Consider the following 11,864-nt stretch of genomic DNA (forward strand, 5'->3'; position numbering starts at 1 on the left):
GACGTAGGGGAAGCGCGCTTAAATCCCCCGGCATCTGTCCTTCTGGGAGCAGGTTCTGGAATCCCTGGTGGAGGAGGGCACCGCCTGTTTCAGGACATAGTCAAAAATAACCACTCCATGGGAACTAGGGAAGCACATTATTAAATACTCTACAGTTGGTATCTCTACCCGGAGAAACTTGAAAAACTCTATCCCCAGGTGTCTGATAGGTGCTGGTGGGGATGTGGTATGTTGGGAGATTTTAGGCACATCTGGGAGGACTGTCCCGTTACTCGCCCATACTGGAACGGAATTCTGTCACATGTAAAAGAGATGTTCCGGCCTCACAGCACATATTTTATTGGGCTTGCATGCTCCGGAACTGCAACACCAAACACAGGGTGATCATTCTATTCTGTGGTTGCCACTGGGAGCAGCGAAGACGGTTCTAGCGTCATATTGGAAAAAAACAGAACCACCCCCAATAGCATTGGGGTATACTGGACTGTGGTGCGGGCTCGCTATGGAGCAATTATCTGATAAATTGGACAACTGCAGGAGAATCTTTGATTATATTTGGGACCCTCTGGTAAGGTTCCTCTCCAAAGGCATACCGCTCACAGCCTGTAGCCCTCGTCTTAGGGCTCTGCACCTTTTCCACGTGTAAGAATCAGTCCACGGGGAGGGACACTGAGGAAGGGTTGGGTGTGTGGCGACTCGGGTGTGGGCGAATCACTTGCTTTTCTGTTCTATCTTCAGACTTTATACAATGAGCTGTAGGAGGTGGAACACATAGTTTAGTTGTTTGCACTGTGGTTTTTCTTCTTTCTTCTTTTTCTCTTTTTTTGTACGTGATATCACATATGTCTGTGCTTCAACACTTATTCCAGGTGGGAATGTTTGAGTTCTACGTTGAATGTAGCTCTACCCTCTGTTTAACATGGATATGATTACAATTGGGGTGAGGGGGGGCTGACGCGTCTGGTATATTGTTCGAGCCTATTTGTGATTCAAATTGCTTGTATCTCTTTTGTCTTAAACGACAAATGTTAATAAAAACAGTTTAACAAAAACCCTCAAATGTATACTATATATTTAACTAGCTACTCTAATTCTAACTTTTATAAAGCTCATTATAAACTAATATTATTTAAACAACTATGAATGTTCTTTGTGATTATCTTGAACATGGCCAGATATGTCTTCGTTTTACCACTACTCGGCCCTTAGTTTGCAATGACCTGAGATGATGTCCCAGGTGCAGCTGGTGCTGATCTTCTTGGTGCAGATGTACTAGCTGTTGTGGTGTGGCTGGTTGTGGAAGGGACTCACTGTCTTTGGGCAGATTGACATTCCCTTTGGTCTGCTTCAGTTGATTCATGTATTTTAGTGAGAAAAATGCATGAAATGCCATAAAGGCTAAAGTACAGAATTATATATGATGCAAAATCATAAGTCATTAGTCCCTAGTGAGGCAGAATCTAAGTGCAAAATGTAAGTGTCATACTCATTAAGGTTTCCAACACATCCGATAAGGAATCGTAGTCTAATGGATAGAGAAAATAAAATCTCCAGAGACAGCAGTCCTATCAACCACTGTAAAATCCAAAAGAACCCCCAATGAAAGACCCAAACTAAACTTGAACAGTGAAAGCCCAAGAGACTTTGTACACAAATCAATATTTCTATCAATAGAGTTTTCAACTTCAGTATAGTAAAATCATGCTTGGGGTTGCATTGACCAATCAGGAACAATTATGTAAGTTTTAAAAGCTCTAACACTAACACATTTCTTGAGATTAAAGAAATTATCCATTTTCTCTCTCATCAACCGCTGATGATCAACACTAAATGAAACATCCTTCTAACAATAATTTATAGAATTTGCATATCCACACTAGCACTTCCAGTGGATGTCCTTGAAAATGATACGTTGGATACAGAATACAGAACGGAAACTTCACAATACAGGCTTTGTAACAACTATTATATTGACATCAGTCACTTGATGCTCCACAAAGATGAGAAGAGAGATTAATTTTCAGTGGAACACTGATTAGGAGGGGGAATGAGCAGAAGCAAGTTACACAGAATATCATAAACTATGCAGTTATTAGAAATAATGGTGCCTTGTATGAAAATGTGTCCAAAGAAGATAGGGCAACTCAATGTTCCCCTAGGAAGCTGGGTATAAACCTATAAACATAACACATTTTCCTGAAGGAGTCACCATTATCTTATCTGCATAGTACATACATCAAACCCTTTTAACTTATATGAAATGAGAAACAAAAGAAAGAAATACTGATGAATAATAGAAACAAGATGTACCAACATAGATTGATTTTTATAATCACAACAGATCTTTACTTAGACTATTGAAACATGTCATATGTCAAAATATATCCAGAAGGGGTTTAACACTGTTATAATAGCAATCACCAGCCGCACTGACTATACAGAGAACTTTTTCATATAATGCAAGCACACCCTAATAGGCCATCACATACCCTAATAGGCCATCACCTACTCAAACATGTCCTAGTGGAGCTTCAAACAGATAGTAAAACAACCCAAACAAGACTGCTATATTCTTTTATAAACCTTGAAATAACATATACCAGTTCTCATACAATTTGCAACCTAGCCTTATATCACCCAAACATGGCCTCATGATATATATTTACTTTACTGTCCTTGAAAGCCACCTACAAGAAAAAGTGCAAGTGTCAAGGGCAGATGGCTTAGCCATGTTTTAGAATCAAGTTACATTTATGGAAATAAGGTAAATTTATAGGGATGTTGAGTTATAGAGTTCTGTCATGAAAAGCCCTGAACAAAGCACCACTGTGTCACAATTGGCCAATTACACTGCAACCAGGCAAGTTCAGATGCAGGCTAGGAGGAGATGATATATCTACAGAAACAAAAGTACACAAAAAGTGCCGGATGGAATGCTTGGCTTATTCTCAGCCAATGAAAATTACTCAAGGCTGCATCCCAGTCCATCATTATTTTGCAAACCACACCATCCCAGTTAGGATCCAGCTATATGCAAGTCAGTTTTTAAATTGGTCCACTGGAAACAGTCCAGCCCAAACTGCCAAGATAGGACCTCCCTGAACCGGAACACAAGCATTTTAGGACTGGTTTCACCCTTGTTATGGGCTCATCGGCTGAGTATAGGAACCATGTCTGGGCCTACCTGCCACCCATTGCAACTGAGCTTGTTGAGGCTGTCGCTCAGGTCTATGACCTCAGTATGTGAGGATGGGGTGACTTCGACTGTATGGGCTGTCATCTGGATAATCATACTTTTCTGGGCTGTTCTTCATGTCTGCGACTCCTGGGGGACAGGACAGGGCCACTAGGACTGCTAGGGCATCTCCCAAGTTGCAGACCCAATGACCAGAGGAGTGACTCGAGAACAAGACCATAAGCCACTGTGCAGCATTGCTACTGCCTCACTGCTTCACCACCTTACCAGGAAGAGCAGTAAAGAGGGAGTCCCTGAACCCGGAAGTCGCTGATGTCTGCAACTGCTTCAGAGTGCCACATCTACCAACCACAGGAAGATGCAGTACAAGCTGCTCATAGTTGGAGCATGAAGGTGACACCCCGTGGCTCCTGGTCACTTCCAAAGGCTGTGAGTGTGTAAGATGGAAGCAGGGCTGCCAGCCCTTTTGTGACTTGTACGAACTCTGCAGTTTATCACCTGGAAAGCTGAACTACGAAGGCCAAAGCCAGACTTTGATATGCACAGTTAATAAGGCATTGCCGGGGGGGGGTCACCTCCCTAAATCCTGAGGAAGGCAGTGTTTGTCATGGAAGAGAAGAGGAAGTGATAGAGGCCTTGCACAGGAGGACACCCACAAAAAGTCACCTTTTGTTGTTTATTTGGAATGTTATGTTTGCATACATAATAAATACTGCTTTACTATGAAAACTAAGTATTGGAATGGACAATCAACGTGGGTCACTGTTGGTATTTTGAGAAGTTTAGGCATACCTTGTCCATACCACCCCCTGAAGAGCCATGGACTGCTCAACTCACACTACCATTGACAGTCAAGTACTAACGGACAGCAAGATTAAAAGGCCGCATCACCCACGGTCAGGCCCAGTAACACCTGTTTGCCTCATGGATCTCTGGAATGTATTTGAAATCCACTAATCTGAAAGAGGAATAATCAAAGAAAGAAGACTAGGGGCTGATTAACAAAGGTAAACTTAGACCAACAATCTAAGTTCATGGCTTTTGGTATTCAGAAAAGTAAGTTACCAGTAGTATCTTTGAGTCTGCACTCGGGGCAGAGTTTCCACACAGGGGGTGGTATCTCACTACTTCAGTCTTATTAATTTTAAATTTCCCAATTTGTATATTTTAACTTATTTGAAATCTTTTGTCAATAAAAATTACATTTTTTACTTTTTACTCACCCTTCTGCCAAATCGAACCAGTATGTGTGGGTATTTGAGTAGTAGCTGGTGCTGTACTAATATTTGTCTTTTCTGTCTTTCTCTGCCAAGGTGTACATTGTCGCTAGAGAAAATCTACCAATCCCAGATAATTTCCTAAACTAGAATCCAGCAGTACTCCACATGGTGGTTTGTCTGGTTTGAATCCCTCAAGGTTTTCCTACCCAGAAGTCCTTGCCATCCTCAAACATGGGCTAAAAAGACACATTTTCTTCATATTTCTGTGAATCAAGGTATTGGAATCTATTGAGAGCTGAACATTTTCTGCCACCCTGCATTCCCACACTTCTCCCAACAAAAATGATACTTACTTGTATAGGTGGGCATAGCACTCACAAAAGGGCGGGGTCCAAGACAGAATGTGACAACATCAACAAAAGGGGTAGCTGCAGTTTCTGTGCCTGTGTTCCTCAGTCACCCATACAAAGTTAGCAGACCCAGGCATTTCAGAAAACAAGAAACTCAGGGGGATACGGAGTAGTGTGATTCTGGTGGATCCCACACAGTTTCTTTACCCACAATGCCCTGCAAACTTCAAAATGTGCCAAAAATTGCATATTATCTTTGCAATTCTGTTATGTATTCTTCCAGAATCCGAAAGGATCCACAAAATTCCTACCACACAGCATCCCCCCACTTAAAGTAAGATCAATGGCAGTCCTAGCTAATTTACACTGATTGACCCAGGTTTGATTTGCTCCTGTCATGGGCACCAGGCCCAGCCACACAAGTGAGGTACCATTTTTATTAGAAGTCTTGAGGGAATGGTAGATGGTGAGAAATGTGTTGTTCCCTGTGGTTTGCAGAACTTTTAGTTACAATTTGATGTTTCCAAGGGCTACTGGGTAGCAAATCTGGTGAGACCCACCCAAGTCATCCCATCATGGATTCCCTTAGATATCTAGTTTTTAAAAATGTACAAGTTTGCTAGGCTTCCCTACTTACGGACTGAGCTAGGGCCCCAAATCCACAGATAGCTACATAGCAGAAAAAGGTCAGTTTTCAGTTGAAAAATGTAATGTGTCTATGTTAGTCCTGGACCCTTGATATACCGCCATAAAAAAAGTGTTGTCCAGAGATTTTCATTTTTGATTTGTGTTTTTCTATCGTTAGAAAAGTAGTTTGGTTTGGGTAGCCATTGCTAATCTGGGCTGATTTTCCTGGACGACATTTTTAAAAATGGCGAGTGTGTTGCAGTGATGATGCAATATTTCAGGAATCAGGAGGTAACCCTTCTGCCATTTTCCAAAATGTCAGCTCCATAATGATGTGTTTTAGCCATCATATTGGCGATTGATTTTAATGTTGTTTTTGCTTCAGGTTTTCCACTGATTGAAATGTGTAAACATGAGTGAAGCAGGTGGTAGCAGAGGATCTTTACCTCCTTGCTAACTACAAAATCTGAGGACTCCTTCAACAAAGACAAGAAAAATGTGGCATATGCAAGGCTGATCTGGAAGAAAAGCTAACATCAACTGTGGTTGGACATAGGAGAATTCAAGATGCTGCAGAATTACGGCAAGACGAAGTTCACAAAAGACTGAAACTGATGGCTGAAGAGGATCAAATATTTTATCATAGTACCAACAAGTGCAACAAGTTGTATACAATCAATTAATCAAAGTTGATATAGCTCAGCTTCTTACCCATTAGGGTCTCAAGGCGCTAAGGGGGAGTGTAGTGTGTACCGGAGGTGGATTAAAAAAGCCATGCTTTCAGTTCCATAGTGAAGCTGGGGAGGGAGGTGGTATGTCTGATGTGAATGGGTAGGGCATTCCAGGTGGTGGCGGCGAGGTAGGAGAAGGAGCGTCCTCCTGTTCTGGTTTTCCTAATGTGGGGTCCTTCTGAGAGAGAGAGCTGGGCTGAGCGTAGGGACCTATGGGGTACGTGGAAGTTGAGTCGCTGGTTAAGGTAGGCAGGTCGGGTGTTGTGGAGGGCTTTGTGTGTAGGTGAGGATTTTGAAAGGTATTCTTTTCTCAATGGGGAGCCAGTGCAGTGTGCGTAGGTGTTGTGAGATGTGGCAGTGTCGGGATAGGTTGAGGATCAATCTGGCGGTGGAGTTCTGGATGTTTTTGCAGGTGAGTTTTTGTTGATTCCAGCATAGAGTGAGTTGCCGTAGTCCAGTCTGCTGGTGATGAGGGCATGTGTGACGGTCTTTCTAAGCTCAATGGGGATCCATCTGAAGGTCTTGCATAGGGGGCAGAGGGTGCAGAAGCGAGTGGAGCTGACTGAGTGGATCTGATGGTTCATGCTGAGGTCGGGGTCCAGGATGATTCCGAGGTTGCAGGCTTGGCTGGCGGGGTGGATTTCGAGGTTGGGTGGCCACCAGGAGTCGCTCCATACGTTGGGTTGAGGGCCCAGGATGAGTACCTTGATCTTGATTGTGTTGTGTTGAGTTGAAGGCAGCTATCTCTCATCCAGTTGGTGACTGCTTTCATGCCCTCGTGGAGGTTGTGTCTGGCCTTGTCTGGTTCGTTGGAGAGGATGAGTTGGGTGTCCTCGACGTAGGAGATGATGTTTATTCCGTAGCTTCAGGAGATGGTGGCTAGCGGGCCATGTAGTTGTTGAACAGCGTGGGGCTGAGGGAGGATCCTTGGGGCACTCCACAGGTGGTGGGTGTGGGGTGGGTTCTGCGAGGAAGGGGGCGAGTCTCACTCATTACGTTCTGCCAGAGAGGAAGGATTGGATCCATTCGAGGGCCTTGTCTCTAATGCCAGCTTCTTGGAGTCTTCTTATCAGGGTGTGATGGGAGACTGTGTTGAACACTGCCGAGAGGTCAAGTAGGATGAGTGCTACTGTCTACCCCTTGTCCAGTAGGGAGCAGATGCCGTCTGTCGCGGACAGAAGGGCAGTTTCAGTGCTGTAGTTTGACCTGAATCCAGATTAGGAGATGTCAAGGATATTGTAGCTTTCTAAAAACGTGGTGAGTTGACTGTTGACTGCTTTTTCCATGACTTTTGCAGGAAATGGAAGTAGGGAGATGGGCCTGACGTTTTTGAGGTTGGTGGGGTCAGCTGAGGGCTACTTGAGGAGAGGGTTGATCTCGGCGTGTTTCCTGTCCTCCGGCAAGGTGGTGGCAGCTAGTGAGCAGTTGATGGTGAGGTGGAGCTTGGGGGTGATGGTGTCTGCAGCACTGTTGAAGACGCGATGGGGCATGGGTCTGTGGGGGCACCGGAGTGTATGGACTTCATGGTTTTCAATGTATCTTCGGTGGAGAGGGGTGTTCAGGTGGAGATTGTGGGCTTGTTAGTGTCGGTGGTTGGACGAGGGGTTCTGTGCGTGGGTTGTCCTTGTAACTGTCGTAGATGGTCTTGATTTTGTGGTGGAAGTAGGTGTTGAGTCTGTCGCATAGGTCCTGTGAGGGTGGGATGTCCGTTGTCTCGTTATTGTGTTGGGCAAACTCCTTGATGATGTTGAAGAGTTCCTTGCTGTTGTGTGCTTGTGAGGAGACCCTGTCTTGGATAGCCTTCTTTCTGGTGTTTCTGATGAGTTGGTGGTGTGCAGTGGTGGCGGCGACAGGTGCATCTTGATTTCCGGAGTTCGGGGTGAACCAGCTGGCTCTCTTTGCGTGGGTGTTGTTGTTCTTTTTGCCGGGGGCTATGGTGTTGGTGCAGTCGGTGATCCAATTGTGGAAGGTGTGTGCTGCGGTGTTTGGGTCATTGTTCTGTGCAATGGTGGGTGACGCGATGGCGAGGACGGGGGTTAGCTGATCGTCGGTTATTCTTGTCCAGTTTCTATGCGATGGCTGGAGTTGGGGTGAAGTGGATGCATTGGTGATCTGCCCGTTGGAGTTCTGTGGTGTAGCTGAAAGTAGCGGAGGTTCCTGTAGTGAAGATGGGATCAAGGGTTTGTCCTTGCCAAGTGTGTTGGTTCTGTCACGATCTGTCACAGTCCTTTGTTATGGAGGTTGTCTAGGAGGGATGTGGTGTTGAGGTTTTGGTGTTTTTTTGAGGTGGAAGTTGAGGTCTACCAGCAGGGTGTAGTTGGTGGCTGTGAGGGCTTGTGCTGGTCCAGGTCTCTGTGAGGAATGTGACATCAGGGGTGATGCTGTTGAGGAGGTCCCAGATTTCGGTGGAGTTTTTATGGAGGGAGCGGACGTTGAGGAGGATGCAATTCAGGGGTTTTGGGTTCAGTGAGTTGTTGCAGGTGAGTTGTGCTGGGTCACGGGTCTTGGTGGTGGTGCAGCTTTGACAGCAGTGGAAGCAGCTGAAGTGACCGTGTGTGTTGCCTTGAGCTGCTTTCTTGCAGATGTTGTTGCGTCCTGGGTTGAGTGCGATGAGTTCATCTGCTGTGTAGAGGCGGCGTGTGGCAAGACCAGGGGTCCTGGCGCTGGTCACATTTGGGTCTCGGACTGGCACAGAAGGGCTTGCCTTAGGCACGCCTTTGACGCACCAGCAGTGCAGCCGCCATTAAGTAGGGAGGAGGGAGAAGAGGACAACAGAAAGGCGGGAGCGGAAAATGGCAAACAATGGAAAGAATCTTGGAAACAATTAATAAAAAAATAGCAGATATCAGTGAGTCACAATGTCCATCCACTTATAAGATTGATGGCTACCCCTCATCAACCTCCAACAGCTGATCAGAAAGCAGAGGATCTTCAATGTGTTATCTGTGGTTTAGCCAGAACAAGGATCAAAGGGATTGATGAAAGAACAAAGCACAGAGGCCCTTTTTTCTACTTTTTTGTGCCACATTTGCGTCATTTTATTATGCAAAAGTGGCACAAACTTACTAAATGCAATTAAAGTTTGTAAGTTTGCACCGCTTTTGCATAAAAAAATGACGCAAATGCAGCACAAAAAAAGTATAAATATGGGCCAGAGCATGTGAGTCTCAAAGGGTAAACATGTTTTTATCTGTAACTAGTTTCTTCCACGACGAAGTTTTCAGTTGAGTAGCTGATCTAAACAGCGAGGTGAATGTATTTGCAGTGGATTTGTATGCCCACCCGAACAACAAGCATGCATACATTTTTAAATATGAATGTACAATGAGCTCCCAGCAACAACGTAACCAACAGCCTTCAGTTAAGTTTGCACTCTTTGAAAAAGTAAATTAAGTTTTAAAGCCACACTTGAGTGCTGGCTATGGGTTCACACTCAATTAGATCAGAAAAATAATGGTCAACATTTATAAGACTGTCTTGATCCATAATAATAAAATTAAAAAATATCTGCTGAGAATGTACACCAATGGAATTCGTTTTTGTCATTATAAGAAAAAGAATGAGCCCCTTATGTCGTTCTCAGCTGATTTGACTCCTGAAGTTCATGCTACAAAACTAAGACCACTGGTTGCAGTAAAATCAGCAGAAACCATTTTATGAAGTATTCTGAACGATTTAGATTTTGGACTTACTGACAAATTTTGTGATGCCCCACAGCTCCGCAAATGATGGGAATCAACAAGAATGTCTTATGCTGTCTTAACGTTTTTTACATCTTTGTATAATATTAGCAAAGCAAAACTGTTACAAGTTAAGGTTTTTGAGTATGGAACAGAAGCAGACAACATTGATGGTGACTTTGAAGATATAAGCGAGGTAGTGGAAGACAATCCCACGTACCAACAGGCTTATGCTGTGCAAATGTACTGTGTTTTCCAAATAATGTTTTATGAATTACATCATAGCAAAGCAAAATAAAATCCACTAAACATGATGACTGCCCATGCAATTTATGACAAGTGCAAAATTATAGAGCTAATCACTTCAATGAATAGGATTGATGTATCAACAAGTTATAATGAAATAGTACAGAGCAGAAACTTGTTAGCGGCTCAACGTGTAAAACCTTGTGAATCCAGCAACACAGTACTTTCAAGTCACTTTGCAAGAAAGGATTTACAATTGCTGCTCTTGATTTTGAAGATAGCTCTTCTTTGTCTGGAACATTCAGCACACATGATGCTGCCATGGAACTTTTTCAAAACTGTACCCATGATACTGCCATGGTGTTTTTTCAAGACTGTACCCATGAAGTTGCTGCTGGAAAACAAGCTGTACCAGCTGTAGGCATAAACAAGCTGCAAACGTATAACCCAAATGCCTTGCCAACAATTGTAAAATCACTACAAGCCATCAACGCGTCCCAGTCTACCAGAAAGTTTCAAAGAGGCTGAGGACATGGATTTTCTTATACCTGAGACTGCAGCATGCAAAGCTGATTTAAATGAATTTATCATATTGCTTATTCGGTGCAGACTGAAGGATGAAGAGAATCCAGTTCCTCCGTGGGCTGGAATTCATTCTCGTATCTCCTAGAATATTGTCCCACTAAAGAAGGTTAGGTTTTTACCAGTAATACCATCTCCAGTTCCAAACTACTCATCAGTAAATGTGCATGCTCAGCTTGAAGAACAATCTATCCTGCAACTTTTCTGCAATGAAGGTGTTTTCCTTATTGTAGCTGACATTTTTATGAACAATCCAGTAGAATTTGATGATCTTTATCCAAGACGTTTTCCACATGACAAAAGTTGCATTGCGGTGTGCAGGAAGTTAGCTCAATGGATGTGGCATAGACAACACACTTATTGAGGCTGAAATCTTTGGAAGCAAAATGTCCAGTATCAGTATTGAGCAGAACTCATTATATTAGTGTGTTACAAGGTATGCTCATCCTATATGAGGCTACAGAAACATTGTGTTGAAATGCTTTCTAGAATAAGTATGACAAATTAGGTTTTGCCTATCTTATCTCAGAAGTGAACAAGGCACAGGGTGTACTTCATTCAAAAGACATAATGTAAAGCCAGGCAATGTTCAATACACTCACTTCAAAATCAGAAAATCTGAAAACGAGGCCCGATACACAAAGGTAAACTTTATAAACTTATGACTTTTCGGTATTCACAAAGGTAAGTTATGAGTAGTATCTTTACGTCCGCACTTGGGATGGAATCTCCTCACCTACTGTGTACTCTCTGCACCCGGAGAGTAATCTCCACACTTGGAGCAGATCCTGAATATGGACACAAAGATACTATGTGTAACTTATCTTTGTGAATACCTAACATTTGTAAACTCAATCCAAAAGTCTAATTTTACCTTTGTGAATCAGGCCCAAAGTTCATAGAGGTTATCAAAGAATGTGAAGCAAAATCAGAACTTTGCAAGTACTCGGAAAATGTTTTTCACATGATAGCTCTAGTGAGAAATTGATATATGCTGATCAGGAAGATGACTGGGAACTTGAGGTATTCACACACAGGAAATACATTGTTGTGTTGATAGAAGTGTTCTTTATTGGTCCAGTTCATAAGGTCAATGAAGTCCCATCCTGCCAGGCACAGCGTCTCTCACCAACTGACACAGGTCCTCCCTTGTACTATATCATGATGCATTCCACATTCTTAGAATGCCTCATGACATATTCATAGGTTCCCATGGATACATAACACAGTGC

The sequence above is a fragment of the Pleurodeles waltl genome, chromosome 1_1, assembly GCF_031143425.1.
Source record: "Pleurodeles waltl isolate 20211129_DDA chromosome 1_1, aPleWal1.hap1.20221129, whole genome shotgun sequence".
In the NCBI taxonomy this organism is placed as follows: Eukaryota; Metazoa; Chordata; class Amphibia; order Caudata; family Salamandridae; genus Pleurodeles; species Pleurodeles waltl.